Source organism: Solanum verrucosum, unplaced genomic scaffold (genome assembly GCF_900185275.1).
Source record: "Solanum verrucosum unplaced genomic scaffold, falcon-dt-bn FXZP01000253.1, whole genome shotgun sequence".
Taxonomy (NCBI): Eukaryota; Viridiplantae; Streptophyta; class Magnoliopsida; order Solanales; family Solanaceae; genus Solanum; species Solanum verrucosum.
Genome location: NW_026019984.1, coordinates 3,374,271 through 3,380,172, shown reverse-complemented (window position 1 = coordinate 3,380,172; position 5,902 = coordinate 3,374,271). Strand labels below are relative to the sequence as shown.

General features: G+C 35.7%; 1 pseudogene; it reads right to left on the bottom strand.

The window, feature by feature from the left end:
* Positions 1–4,724: 4,724 nt before the first annotated feature.
* On the bottom strand, positions 4,725–5,695 carry LOC125818222 (uncharacterized; annotated as a pseudogene).
* Between the last annotated feature and the right edge of the window lie 207 nt (positions 5,696–5,902).

Below are 5,902 nucleotides of genomic sequence, written 5' to 3'. Positions count from 1 at the left end.
TTGAAGGATCAGGTGACCGAACATATGTATGACAAGTATCATCAGTCTCTCGCCTCCTTGAATAGACTTGAACAATTGGTGGTCTTGCTACCACAAATGGATCAGGTACTGAAGGTACAACATTTGGGTGGTGATCAACAGAAAGACTGAGAGCTGGAGGAACAACATCAGATTGTTTTGTCAAAACATGAGTGACTTGATAGACTAACCACTCATCTTCTTCCCCTGACTTATAGAATTAGGAGGTGCATAGAAAAATAGTGTAGTCTCTGAAAATACCACATCAGTTGACATAAGATATTTGCCAAGTTCAGTAGAATAACACTGATACCCTTTCTGAAGGCGATAATAACATAGAAAAACACATTTCAATACCTTAGGATCTAACTTGGTAACAGATGGTCGAACATCTCGAACATAACATGTGCTTCCAAACACCTTCGGTTCCACTGGAAATAGTGATTTATTAGGAAAAAGAACACTATAAGGTGTATTACCAACAAGCACAGTAGATGGCATGTGATTAATCAGAAAGCAGGCTGTAGAGATTGCATCTGCCCAAAATTGTTTAGGAACCTTCATTTGGAATAAAAGTGCCCGAGCTGTCTCAAGTAGATGTCTATTCTTCCTCTCAGCAACTCCATTTTGAGAGGGTGTATCAACACATGAAGACTGGTGGAGAATACCATGTTGTCTCAAATATGATTGAAACAACTCTGACATATATTCTTTAGCATTGTCACTTTTTAGAGTGCGAACCGAAGCATTGAATTGGGTTTTAACTTCAGCAAAGAAGGCACAAAAGTGAGTAAACACTTCAGAGCAACTCTTCATAAAATAAATCCAAGTCATCCAAGAGAAATCATCCACAAAAGTGACAAAATAACTATGTCCCGTTTTGGAAGTGACTGGACATGGTCCCCAAACGTCAGAATGAACTAACTCAAAAGCTGACTCAACCCGCTTATTAACCCTTGGACCTACTGAGTTGCGATGATGTTTTGCAAATCGACATGACTCGCATTCCAGTGAAGATATATTCTGAAATTGAGGACAAAGCTTCTTTAACAAAGGTAGAGAGGGATGGCCCAATCGACAATGTGCTTCAAACAGAGACACGACACTTGAGCAGGCTACAGATTGAGGCTCCCATTCATCAAGGATATAAAGATCATCATATACATGCCCTTTACCAATAACTTGATTTGTTGTAAGATCACAAAACAAGCAATGATCGGGAAAGAAAGATATATAGCAATTAAGGTCTTTGGTAACTTTGCTAACAGAAATCAAATTAAAGGTTAACTTCGGTAGACTTAATACAGATGACAAGGTAATTGATGAGGTTGGTTTAACAATCCCATATCTAACGTTGTTGCAAGTTGATCCATCAGCTACAGTAACCAGAGAGGGTGCTTTGTGTGATTGAAAGCTAATACATTAGGATTACTTGTCATGTGATTTGTTGCACCTAAATCAATCACCCATTTATTTGATGACGTGATAAGACACGACTCCGTAAAAGCATTAACTAAAGTGGGTTCCTTCACTGATTTATGATATTGAGAGATTTTAGCAAATTCTTCCGCCGAAACCGAAACCTTTTTATCATATAATGAACTTAAAGCAGTCATTTCCCCAAACTCACTATATCAAATCAGAATAATAGAGAACTTGCCAAAGCTCTCCAATCAGAATACTAAAGAAACTGCCAAAGCTTTGCACCAAAATTTTATCCCAACAATTATGTCCACGCCAGCAAGTTAGATTGTTTGAATCAACTCAAAAAGAGCTCCACTCACATATAAAGGTTTTAACAGTGAAGCAGCCAACTCTCAGCTAAAGGGTTCAAACTTAAATAGACTGAAACATGCAGTTGTTCTGGAGATGGTCCAGAAAATAAAATATGAAATACCCAAATGATCCAGATGTGAAACTAATTGAACAATGGAGAATAAAACTTGAACATCAACAACAAAATTCAAACAGCGTTGCAGCTCAAAACAGATCAAAGCGGCAGACAGAAATTCAAACTCAATTATGACCAAAAGAAATCACAGAACCTGGTTGTTGATGCTTATTCTTCAAAAACTTGGTCCAATATCCAGAAGACTACCATAAGTAGGCTGAGAATTTCAAGGCGACACCAAATCAGTTCATCTGGCTAATTCCGGCGACGACCAGCCATGAAGTTCGACATACTACACTTTCTAATCCGACAAAGCTCTGATACCATGTTATTCGATAAGGTTTGGAGAGAATAACTTGTTTATTGCTCAATAATTATAGTGATATAAATACATAAAGAGTACTAACTAACTATGGTAACTAAATAATCAAATCCCTACAAATAAGCTAGACTACCATATATACAATATTGTGCAGCTGTAAATTGATTCTGCAACAAGGCCAAACATGAACTCGTTATTTACCCTTCTGCTACCATTCCTTCTCATCTAGGTCCCAAATATCTATCTTTTGAGACACGTGGTATTGCCCATATTATTGCTACTACCCTCCATCCTAGAGTTGGTTCTCATTCTACGTTCACTCAGCGTGACACTCTGCTCACATACTGTCTTGTTTCTCAGATAAAATTTCATCTCTTCCCATTTATCCTCTCAGTCATGGTGTATGTTATTTCTTAACCCTCCAGTCTACCCTTTGGTATGCTCATAACTCGCATACTGGAATCTCACTTCCTGTGTCTTAGTGACTTCTCTCCTATTTTCATCAAACAATGCTACAATTCTCGTACCTTTGTTAGCATGGGATACTCTCGTAATGATTCCTCTTGGGTTCTTAAGAATGATTCAGAAGATGTTGCTGCAAAGAATCTGAAATCAAAACCCTCATCTCCCACCTCTGTATCCTCTGCAAAACTTAATGCTGCTCTGGAGAATCATTGCTTATATGAATGCAAAATTGGATGCTATGTCTATCACTTTCACTCAGGTAAGCGACCTTATGACCATGATGACTGCCATGGGGAACAGCCGAACAGGTGGACTCTCTTAAAGATCTCCTACTTGCTGCTCACCTCAAGATAGATAATATGAAGGATGTAACTAAGAAAACAGGTGCAGATGCGGCTCACATATGCTAAGGCTCGATCAGATTGTCAAAGAGGATATCAAAATTGTGACTAAGGTTCAGACTCCTGCTGTCTGTTTTGTTTTGCTACTCTATTTTGTAATAAGTTGTGTTGCCCTTCTTAAAACTGCTGTGTATTTTCTGCTTTTGTTGGATACTTTCTCCTTCTTTTTTGCTGATGACAAAGGGCGAGAATGAATACAACTGATGTTGGTTTGATTGCTTAATGGTTGTTGCTTTAGATTCATCAATCAAGGAAGATGACAATCAGCAAGAATTATATAAAGAGATCAAGGACAATCAAAAAGGAAATCAAAGATTAGCCTTAACATTATTCTTGGAAAATAAGGATCTCCATTGCCTTCTTTTACTAGGATCAAATCTATTGGGTTGTTATCTCTTCATTTAGAAGATTCAAGTCTCAACACTTTAAAAGTTGCGTCTATGAAAGAAGAAGGTGTACAACGAGTCTGAATCATCCTACATTATCTACTCTGCTTTTAACAAGCATTGTATTACTTAGTTTCTACAGTTTAAACAAAAAAAAAGTGTAGACATATGAACTATACTCAAACTTGTACTCAATACAAAGATTCTAAAGGCTAGAAGACAACACCCTTGCAACCCAATGGGACTGGACGTAAGATCCACACTGGATCCCTACCAGTATAAAGACATCGTGTGTCAATCTTACTTTCTGCACTTTCAAATTTGTTTCTTTATAGCTGGAAACAACAGTTGACTAGTTGGGAAGGTACGAGATAATCAGTATCTTTGCATGTTCTATAATAACTTTTGTTCTTTGATTTTCTTTTTTCCTTCTTTCATATTATATTATTCCTTCATAAAACATCAATAGAAGAAATCACACCAACTTCTTCACAAAAAATAAAATAAAATAGAAGAAGGCATGATGCGAGCATAATGAAAATTGATTAAAGAAGGTGATCCATGTCTTATGAGTAAAGCATACACACAAAATAAAAAATAAAATATTCATACAATCATTTCATATTCAAAAGAACAAAAGTTAAAGATTGTTTGAGTTCTACAATAGATCAATAAAAATTGTTGAACAACTAGGAATGTATGAGTTGACCTTTCCAAAAGGGCATGTAATCTAGCAAGTTGTAGGATCTGACACTCTGATTTACTAGCTTAATTTCAGCTCAAAATCGTCAAGTTGTAGAAATTCATTAATCCAATCATCGCACTCGTTCAAGGAAGAATCGTTTGAACTTGGTAAAGCTACATAAGGAACTTCTGGTGGTTGAGGTATGTCTGCTCCTTGAAATGATTCATTGACATCCGCAGAGAAGTTACTTGAATTCAACACATTGGATTGTTGTTTGTCGTTGAAGTTCGTTGAACGAACTGGTTGAACATTCGAAGCTTGTCGTTTTTGGAATTGGTATTTCTACATTAGATGAAAAATATTAGGAAAAATTGATAAAACCTTGAATCATAAATGTTTTTTTCATGCTTGGATACCTTTAGACGGTAGGTGAGACATCCCATAGTCAAATCCTGCACACACATCCTCTCCAACACATTTTTAGGACCAGCTAAATCAACATGGTAAGACAAATAATAAGAATTTAATAGTAAAATTGTGAACATTCAGAAAATGTCTACTTAAGATTTTCCTTAACCAACATTCTTATTTTTTCTACTTCTCTCGGCCGGGATAAAAACAAAGTCTTTGAACACTTACTTTTGTCTCCTAGCTCGCGAACAACCTCGTCTAATTTCTTATCAAGCTCTGCTGTCCATTTCAAGTTTCGTTTTTTCTTTTCTGGTCTTTCTGTACTTATTTTTGAAAGCAAAGAATGATCCTTCTCTTTTTCTAAAGGACCACTACATTTAACTTGTGCCGCCTCATTAGTACTTCTGAATCTCTTAGACGTTTTTGCCTCACCTTTTTCTATTAAAGAACCTACCTCTTGATCTTGATAAGTCTCAGAGCAATTCGCTATGCTTTTTCCCTTTCTGTCTTGCATTTTCGTAAGACAAAATGTGTTGTCCATTACATAAACTTGATTAGCGCTGTAGTGTTGTGATTTCTCATTTGCCTTTTTATTGTGCCACTTCACATGCTTCCATACATCCTTGAGTTTCAATGATGAAATGAGCGATTTCTTAAAAATGAAGCATATCCCTTGTGTTGGTGCTTCTTTTATCATTTCAATCGTCACCTCTGGAGACATCACTAAACCAAAAATAAAAAATCAAGAACAAAATACTAATTAAATGAGGTATCTAAAATTGTCGAGGAAGTTAGATGTTCAAATTTATAAACACTACTTTGTAGGGAACTTATATAAATAAAGAATTCGACCAAATATATATGTAACTAGAAACTACAAGTAACACTAATGTGTTTAGAAGTCAATCTTTTAATATTATTATAGTAGATAAAGTTTAATAATGTTGTCTTATATTAACACATTTAAATACACTTTTGAATTAATGAATAGCACACACTAAATTACGTAAAATAATTATGATTTTGAGGAGATGATCTTACAAATAATTGGTTTGTCTTTGATGAGTTGAGTGGACTTGATGAATTCAAGGTAGTCCATTTCAAGCATGTTGGCATCCACCATGACCAAGTCGAATTGGTCGATCTGTTCCCGAAGAATGGATAAAGCTATAGTTGCTTGTTCGATCGCAGTTACTATAAACAAAAATCAAGCTCTGAAAATATCACAAAAAAATATATGTATGTTGTGGATACTTTCATAATAATCAGTGATACACCTTCCCTTTACTTTATATTATTACAAAGATAAAGGTAGTATGAATT